The sequence below is a fragment of the Quercus lobata genome, chromosome 3 (assembly GCF_001633185.2).
Source record: "Quercus lobata isolate SW786 chromosome 3, ValleyOak3.0 Primary Assembly, whole genome shotgun sequence".
NCBI lineage: Eukaryota > Viridiplantae > Streptophyta > Magnoliopsida > Fagales > Fagaceae > Quercus > Quercus lobata.
Window position 1 is genome coordinate 48,620,645 of NC_044906.1, and position 10,224 is coordinate 48,630,868.

The 10,224-nt window shown below is 31.3% G+C and overlaps 1 pseudogene across 1 annotated transcript; it reads right to left on the minus strand.

Moving 5' to 3' along the window:
- Nucleotides 1-7,754: 7,754 nt before the first annotated feature.
- Nucleotides 7,755-9,611, minus strand: LOC115981660 (annotated as a pseudogene). Its single transcript, XR_004089413.1, has one exon. The product of XR_004089413.1 is annotated as a pentatricopeptide repeat-containing protein At5g48910-like (transcript).
- Nucleotides 9,612-10,224: the final 613 nt, after the last annotated feature.

The window sequence follows — 10,224 nt, forward strand, 5'->3', positions numbered from 1 at the left end:
TCCGGAACTGATTCATGATACTCCGGATTTTGCAGAAGATTTTGATTCCCCTATTTGTTTAGCCTGCACAACGGCCAAAATTATTACAATATTCAAAATGTTTCTGAAAAGCCACAAGCCATGATGATATATGAGGAGATGCGTCTGACAAAGGCTTCAATAAAACCAACAAAAGATGAAGTCTTTTAAAAAAGAAAGAAAAGAGATTCTATGGCATGCATGATATTCCTTTTGCCATGTTTCTCCTGACAATGTTTGGACCAAAGAAAAAGACAAAAAGTTCAGAAGTTTTTAATTCAAAAAGTGAAAAAAATACTATTCACTTTTACTGTTCACAGATTACTGTTCATGACACTGTTCACTTTTACTGTTCATGACACTGTTCACTCCGAAATTTTGCCTATTTAAGGGGGGTTGTCCCTTAAATTTTGGAATTTTTTCAAGTCAAGTTTAGTTCAGATTTCTCTTCCCTTAGAACTAGCCTTCTTAGAGAGAGAACACCCTACTTCCACTACTACTACCTGGTTCATCCTTGTTCACTACAAACTTTGTAATCCTACAAACCTTGTAACTAGGACTAGTTCAAGTTTTGTAACTGTTAATTTGTAACTGTTGAGATCTTGTATTCACTACTACTGTAAGTGTTTATCCTACTTTCAATAACAAGTATTTTCAGTTTTATGTTCATTATTCTACTTGTTGCTACCGCCACCTTGGACGGATTACCGCCATACCGGACGGTTCTAAATTGCTTTCATTTACTTTGAATTATTTTGATATATACTGTTTGGTTGGTTCTACCGCCTTATTATTGTTCTTACTTTCAAGTTATTTATTTTCAAGTTACGTACATTGTTTTCTTTACAATATTACTGTGCTTCCGTCTCTTCCCATCAACTTGCATCCCCTTCCCCCTTTATGGTATCAGAGCCATTAGCAGAAACCAATCTTTCAGTAGATTTTTCAAAATATTTTGAAGGAATTAATCCTTCTTGGATACAGTTAATGTCTGCACCAGAATCAATCATAGCAATAACAGTGAAATGATAATCAGGAGAGACAATAATTTTAACTTTTGTAAACCATTTTGGAGGAAGTATTTTATTAACAAAAGCAAGTTGAGGATCAGTGAAAGTATCAGGAATACCTTTATCAGAAAGAAGAGCCTGTTGACTGGATTCACCTCCATCGTTGTGCTCATTTTGTTTATCTTATTCATTATCGGATTTATTAAGATCTTTATCAATTTTTAACATTATCAATTCTTGTTTGAGATTATTGTTATCACTTTTCATGCTTTTAAATTCATGTTTTAATTCATTTATCTCTTGTTTAACAACATTAATTTCATGTTGGAGATCATTAACAGTTAGTTCTTTAGATTTCTTTTTATTAAATCTTTCTAAAGTTTCTTCAAAACTTATAGTAGATTTTGGTTTTTTACCAGTTTCATCTCTTATCAAATTTTTCTTAAACCTATCCAAATATTCTTTTTGCAGTTCAGGGTTTTGAATTTGATTTATTAGTTGAATTATTAATTTTTCATCTTCTTCACTCTTAGTGAGAGCATTAATAATATTGCAATAAAAATCTCTACAACCAATTTTAATATTAGGAGAATCAGAAGAATCATCAGCAGATTGATAGCAAGAATCAGATGAAGAAGAAAAATCATCTTCCAAAGAATCAGACGAGTTGTTTGATTCAAGGATTCTAAATAACTCTTCTTGCCCTTTATCATCAATATTTAGCATGTTAAATTTTTTTTTTAACTTACCAAGTTTTTCTTTACACTCTTTACTGAAGTGTCCAAATTTACCACAGTTAAAACATTTACCTTTACCTGATCTTTGTTTAACATATTTTTTAGAAACATTTTTCTTCTTAGCATAAAATTCATTAGGTTTAACAAAGTTATTTCTGTGTTTTTTATATTTTTTTATGGCTTTTATTATGTTTTTTACTTTTTTGCCTAGAAGGAGCAATAGGAGGCAAACCATATTGTTCACAGAAATTTCCCATTTCATATTTAGCTTTTCTTTTATTCTTTAATTGGTGTTTTAGCAATTTTTCATCATTACACATATTGATACCAAGTTTTTTAATAGTACTGAAAATATCACCATAGGTCAAATTATCATAATCAATAGAATCATTTTTACCCATTAATTCTTGTTTTACCTTACGAGCAACGATAGGAGACAGACCGTCAATAAACTTTTCTTTCCAATAAGGCTTATGACAATCTTTCCGGAGCATCACTCTGGAAGTAAAAACATCTTGGTACCATCTGTAATCAAATATAGTTGGACAGCTCAAATTATTCAAATAATCAGAAACACGAGATGAAATATTGGATGGAGTACCAACAAAATGTTTGAGAATAGTATAGATCAAGGTATTAACACCATCAGGAATACCACGACCAATACTTTCATCAAAAATAGGCAAACCTTCATCATTCTTTTTAACAGCATGTTTAATAGATTCTCTGGATTCTTCAGTGATATACGAATCCCACCATCCATGAAGAATACCAGAAAAACCAGTAACAAGCAAATTAACAATTTCAGGTTGATCAAGATCATGGTTATTTTGATAAGTAATACCAACCATAGACATGTGACTCGTTTTATTAATGATTTCCTGTTCAGACAAACCATCAATATTCCATTCATAAAGCTTATCAGTAGAGACAGAAAACTGTGTTTGAAAAGATCTCTCTTCAAACTGCATATCAAGAGGAGTGGGTTTTGGATACCAATTTTTAGTAAAAGACATGGGTTAGGAGTTTCCAACAAATCTTTTAATTTCTGGGAAATCATCATCAAAGATTCTTTTTGCAGAAACAGAAGAAACAGTATCAAAATCTGTATTTTCTTCAGAAACAATCTCTTTTTTGGAAATAGTTTGAGCAGTTGAAGTACTTGTAGAAGTACCCTCAATTTTAACTTTTAAATTAGAAAGCATTTTTTCAACAATTTCAAGGGTCTTGGACTGAGAAGTTTTAAACATAACTTTTTCTCTTTAACTGGGTAAATCAATCAAAGGTTTCTCAGTTTTAACAGAAACAGATTTTTCAGAAACAGATTTTTCAACAATTTTTTCTTCAATACGGTCAATTTGTTGACCAATGATATGCAAAGATTGATTAGTAAAATTGTTTTGTTCAATAAGACTAACAATGGGAGTTTTATCATCAGCAATTTTGAAAGGAGAGGCCTTCACTTCCTCTTTTGTCACTACATCTTTCTTGGTAGTTATCAAAATTGAGTCAAGAGGAGGATGACTAGACCTAATAATGGTTTTATCAATTTTAACAAAATTTGATTTCTTTATCACATTTAAATGCTGGTTTGAAACCTCATCTTTTGAAACATAATGGTTTTCAAGAAAATCAAAAAATAAAACATGTTTTTTCAATTGATTCATTTTTTCCAACCATTTTCTTTTAACACGGTCTTTTTCAGACTGAGCAAAATTATTTTGGAAATATTTTCTTTTGGTTCTGTTTTTTGCAAGCATAAATTCATCATACAAAGAAACCAAATCAACTTCAAAGTGTTCATCCAAAATAGTCAAAACTCTTAATTGGTTTTGGTAAACAGAAGCATTTTCAATAGGGGGAGAATCAAAGTCAGATGGAGTAACAGAAACAGAGTCTTCTTCGTCATTAACAGCAACATTGTCTTAAGGAGAGGAAGATTCAGTTTTAGTAGAATAGAAAGGAGTGCTAACTTGTGAATTACTACTAGAAACTCCTTTTAGCTTTAAATCAGAGGATTTTTCCAAATTCTTTTTCAAAAATTCATTGATCTCTCGATCTCTTTTTGAAATACTTTTAGATCCAGCAAAGGAATGTCTTCCTTCGTTGATCCTCAAAGGTGGATTGTTTTGAAAATTTATTTTAACAGTACCATCAAGATATTGTTGAATATGGGTGAGATCAAGTTCATCAAAAACAAGTTTAGCAGGACGTGTTTCTTGTTCCAACAACCAATCATTAGGAAGTTTAACATCTTGCCATTGAATCATTTTTGGAACTTGAATTTTAGCATCAGGAGTTGAACATTGAATTAACATGGTTTTACCTGAAGGTTCTCTAGGAATCTTAGCACATGGATTCATTTGAATACTCATTAGTCTATAATAAATGCGATAAATCAAAGCAAAAGGTTTACTTCCTTCTTCCATGTAATAACCAGATAAAGCAATATTCAATGTCAAAACTTTAACAATATTAGGATCATCCAAAGTAAGAGTAAGATCAGGATAACAGTTAAAATAAATAGGACCATCATACATAGAAGTAGTAATCATACCAAGAATGCTATCTTTAAAAATCTTAAATCTAGCATCTCTTAAACACATGAGAACAGAAGCATTAATACCCTTTCGGGTAAGTGGTTTAATAGCGACTTGAACCATACCAATATGCAAATAACTGAATTTTTTAGCAGCAAGGAAGTCATTAATATTCCTTTTAGTGAACAAACAGCATTTTTCATGAACTTTAGAAATAAAGAAAATTTGTTCAACAGTTCTAGCCTTGTAAGCAGAATGAAAAGTACTTTCAACAAAACTAGTTTTATAAACAGTTTTAGTATCAACTTTAGGAATATTCCAATTACGAAAATTAGGGATCAACTCATTATCATCAATAGTGTGATCTTCTTCATTTACAATATCAGGAGGACAACTAGTCCTGGAGCTGATAGAGAAGTTGGATCTCCACAACCTATCCATACTATCCTAGGCTCAACACTCAGTTATCATGTTTTTCTCACAACCGTTGCATTTCGTAACACATACCCTAACCAACCTTATACCTTTCATGCCCTACACGCCCTCTCTTGGCTCAAACGGGCCTTACAATTAGGTTCTAGGAATTCACTTTACGACTACGGTGGCGCCAATGACAGTAAGAAGGGAATACAACAACGGAATATCAAGCGTTCGGGTAGACACGAACAAGAAACAAAGAATAATTCACTTGCCACAGAAATTAAAAATTTAGATGAGACACATGGCACAAAATTGAACTTCAATTAAAATTCAATTTAGAATCTAATTGAATTTAGATTCTTTGATTTTTGCACCTAATAATTCACTTGACACACAATTTTAAAAATTAGATGAGACACATGACTCAAAATTAGACTCTAATTTTTAATTTAATTGGATTTTCTCTTATATATAAAAAAAAAAATTCAAAATCTAATTGGATCTAGACTTTTTGGTTTTTGCACCCAATAATTTACTTGCCATAAAAATTAAAAAATTAGATGGGACACATGGCACAAAATTGAACTTCCATTAAAATTCAATTTAGAATCTAATTGAATTTACACTTTTTGATTTTTGCACCTAATAATTCACTTGACACACAAATTTAAAAATTAGATGAAACATAGTGTAAAATTAAACATGATTTAGAATATAATTGAATCTAGCATATTTGGTTTTTGCACCCAATAATGCATTTGCCACAAAAATTAAAACATTAGATGGAACACTTGGCACAAAATTGAACTTCAATTAAAATTCAATTTAGAATCTAACTGAATTTAGACTCTTTGATTTTTGCACCTAATAATTCACTTGACACACAAATTTAAAAATTAGATGAGACACATGACACAAAATTAGACATGATTTAGAATCTAATTAGATCTAAACTCTTTGGTTTTTGCACCCAATAATTTACTTTCCACAAAAATTAAAAATTTGATGGGACCTATGGCACAAAATTGAACTTTAATTAAAATTCAATTTAAAATCTAATTGAATTTAGACTCTTAGATTTTTGTACCTAATAATTCACTTGACACACAAATTTAAAAAATTAGATGAGACATAAGGCGCAAAATTAGACTCTAATTTAGAATTTAATTGAATTTTTTCTCAGCTTTGGCTATTAATATATACTAGCTTGTAACCCCATGCATATGCATGGATACACTTAAAGATATACAATAAGATGCATAATATAATTCCTATATATATAATATAAATACTTTTGATAGTCATTTTTATATTTTGTTAACTCTTTAAAAAAATTTGTAAGGATATTATAAAGTATAAAATGTAAATTGTCCATGTTTTTTTTTTAATTATTATTATTACTGTGAAGTATTTTTTTTTTACGATTCAATTATTCTAGACTCTTTGATTTTTGTATTTAATAACTCACTTGGATGAATATTTATGATGTGCTTCCATGTTTAATTCTAAAATTAAGAAATAAAACTTTTTAAGAATAAATAATTTAGAACACATGGTGCAAAATTGGAACTCTAATTTAGAATTCTAATTTGAGTTTGTCTCAGTTTCACCTATTATTATATATATAGACTAGCATGTAACCCATGCAAACGCATGGATGCATTTAAAACTAAACACAATTTTTATTATAAATATATAAATAATTAGTCCATTTATTAAAAAAAAAAAATAGCATGTAACACATATATAGGTATAGATACATTTAAAATTAAACACAAATTTTATCATAAAAATATAAATAATTAGTCAAATTATTATTTTTTTAAAGTAAACATAATTAGTCACATATTGAAATTCTTACCATAATTTAATACTACTTATGATCTTTTTTTTTTTCTTTTTCTTTTTTTAATTTTTAATAAGATAGAACATGTGGTGATCTTTGTTATGTAGTAATTTTTATTGGGTATATGTGATTAGTTATTTTATTTTATAGTTCATTAATATTATATTCTTAGTATTTTGCACTCATTAACTCACTTGGCACAAAGATTAAAAAACTTAAGTGGACACATAACACAAATTTAAGTAGATAATTATGGTGTGGTCCTTACATAAATTTAGACACTTGACGCAAAATTAGATTCTAATTTTAAATTCTAATTGAACTTTCTTTAAACTTTACCTATTAATATATATATATATATATATATATATATATATAATTAATGGTAACTTTGGGCTTATCAGGAATTGACAGATAAGCCCGAAGCCCATTAGAGTAAAAGCTTTATTTGTCCCTTTGGTCACATCCCAAGCCACACAACAATAGCCCAATTGAGTTGTCTCAAAAGGTCAACTCAATTAGATAATCAGTTAATTATTTAATAAGAGTTATTAAATAAAATAACTGTCTAGATAGTTATTAGTTCGTATGAGTGAAAACAAAAGAAAAACAATTTTTGGAAAGAACACAAGTTTTTCTATGAAAAAAAGATGTGTACAGAGCTGATTGAGAGAGGCCACACACCTTGAACATGTGTAAAATTTGGGTGAAGATTGAAGGTCTTCTCAAGTTCAATCTTCTTCTTTATTTTGAATTTCACTACATCCAGATACACCTATCTATTCTTTGTTTCTAAAATTAAGATATTTCATGTTATCTCACATGAATGAAATAGATCCATTAATTTTCGTTACTTGTTTTGCATGAGATGCAAAACTATGTATTCCAACACATTCTTCATGAGATGAAATAAATACAAACACAAAAAGGGCACCTAGCACTGGGTTTATGGCTTTTGTAGGATTTTTCCTATTTTAATTTTATTTTATTGTTGAATTGTTCTGGCTTGTCCTGTGTCACCCATTCACCCGCTGTTATTATTCTAACAAATGCAACCAATCTTTTTGAAATTAACTAATGAGATATAGAGAGGTGATGATTGAGTAATTTTTTTATGAATAAAGGTAACTTTTTGATGATTAATGAAGCAAAAACTTTGGAGCACATTCTTCAAGAAGTAAGCATCCAGAAAGATGACTGATCTGGGTTCTTAAGAGAGTTGTGCTGGACTTCTGCGTGTTGATGATGAAGAGCTTATTTGCGCAGTTAGTTTGATTAAATACAAAATAATGAAGAAAAAAAAAAAAAAAAGATCGACAAGGTATAGCTTTTCACCAATAATCCTGACAAGAACATGATCCCTTAATAAAGTGATGGAACCGGTTTCGGTCATGGATGATGATTTCTTTATCAAATGTATCTGAAACATGCTTCATGAAACTATGACAGTCATGAATCTTATAGTCCTATTTTCAAGTTTAAGGAGTGCAATAGCAACGGCCAACTTCTCACTGTGATAACTTTTACCATGCTCCTCCTCCTCTTCATTGTCATGTAGTACATCAGATGTATTATGTATAAGGGGTATATCTTGAACCTCCAAGCCTTAAATTTCCAATTATTGAAAATAAGAATTTTCTTGCCTCCACTGATTCGAATGAGAACTATCCCCAGAAACAAACCCGTGAGTCACTTGGTCCAAATTAATTAAACTATAACCAGGTTTCTTGCTTACTCTTTTTTCCCTCATTGAATTCCTCAACACTTCCCTCTCATCCCATCTACCAACCCCGCCGTATGCGTTTGATAAAAGCACATAATCACCATCATGGTAAGGATCGAGCACATAGATCCTCTGCTTCACTTTCTCTGCCAATTTAACATGGTTATGACTTACACATGCTCCAAGCAAAGATCTCCAAATAACAGAGTTTGGCTTCATTGGCATTCTTTCCACAAAGTCATAGGCTTCATAGAGCAAGCCTGCACGGCCAAGGAGATCAACCATGCAACCATAATGTTCAAGCAGTGGTTTCATGCCATACTCATTCCTAATGCTCTCAAAAACTCTCCAACCATCTTCAACAAGACCGCCATGGCTACAAGCAACTAAAACACCAGTGAGAGTATTATTATCCGGGTGTAGGCCAGAATTCTTCATCTTGTAAAAAAACTTAAGAGCTTCTCCACTACGGCCATGCACTGCAAGGCCATTAATCATTGCTGACCATGTCAATAAATTTCTAACAGGCATTTCATTGAACACTCGAATTGACTCATCAACAGACCCACATCTAGAATACATATCAATGAGAGCAGTACCCAATGGAACAGTAAGCTCCATCCCAATTCTACGTATATAAGTATCAACCCATCGGCCCAATTCCAATTCCCCTAATCTTGAAACTGCAGATATCACGCTGATCATAGTGACATAATCGGGTTTCATATCCTCCTGAATCTGCATTTGTTGAAATAAAGCCAAAGCCTCATTATCAAAACCATTATTCACAAAGCAACCAATCATAGACGACCATGAAACCAAGTCTCTCTGAAGCATTTCATCAAACACCTTTAAGGCGTGCTGAACAGACCCGCGACAACCATAGAGAGCTATCAACGAGTTCTGAACATAAATGTCAGAATCAAAACCCATCTTAACGATGAGCGAGTGAAGCTCCTGACCCACCTGAAGGCGAGCACAGGCTGTGAGAACAAATGGGAAGGTGAATTTGTCGGATGAGACGTCATGGTGGCGCATTTTAGAGAAGAACGAAAGGGCGTGAGAAGGAGAGGAGTGGGCATGAGCTCTGATGATGGTGTTGTAGGCAAAAGTGTCAGGCGAGGGAATGTGAGCGAAGAGGGACCGTGCGTAGGTTAAGCTTTGAGGCGCAGCAGGGACGCACGATAGAAGGAGGTGTTGGAGAGATAGAGGATGATTGTGAAACCCAGTCTTCAGGAGGCGAGCGTGTAGCTTGTACACCTTATTCATTGCCTTCTCATTGTTGCTTCAGTTTTTTCCTTTTAAGTTTTACAAATTATTTTTTTTTTTTGGTTAATAAGTTTTACAAATTAACCACTCTGTTGGTTTCGCGGAAAACTTTGGATAATAAGAAATGGTTTTTTATTTATATATATATATATATATATTTTTTTTTTTAGTGTTCTGTAGCATTAAAAAAAATGACTATTTAATTGACAGAAAAAATATAATTTATTGTAAGAGAGATTGTTTTCACTAAAACTTTTTGAAAAATACTTTATTTCACAACAAGCTAAATAATTGAAATTAAAAAAAATTATTTTTTAACTTATTTAAAGTTGTTATTAAATATAAGAAAATAAAATAATTTTTTTAAAAATAATTTATTTTTTAGAAAGCATTATCGCGTAAACATACGGAGTAAAATTCACTTTGCTCACGTTGCCGTGTAAATCCATGAAAAACGTGAACTTGTATATGATATAAAATAAATAAATAAGTAAATAAAAGGTATGTGAGAACGGTAATAAATAAATAAATAAATAAAAGGTATGTGTGTGTTTGTGGGAATGGGCTTCTATATGATGTATGGAAATGGGAGAGGCCCATATGGAGAAGAAGTTCTACTTCTACATACACTCTGGTGAGTTGTAACAGCTCTCACTTCGTA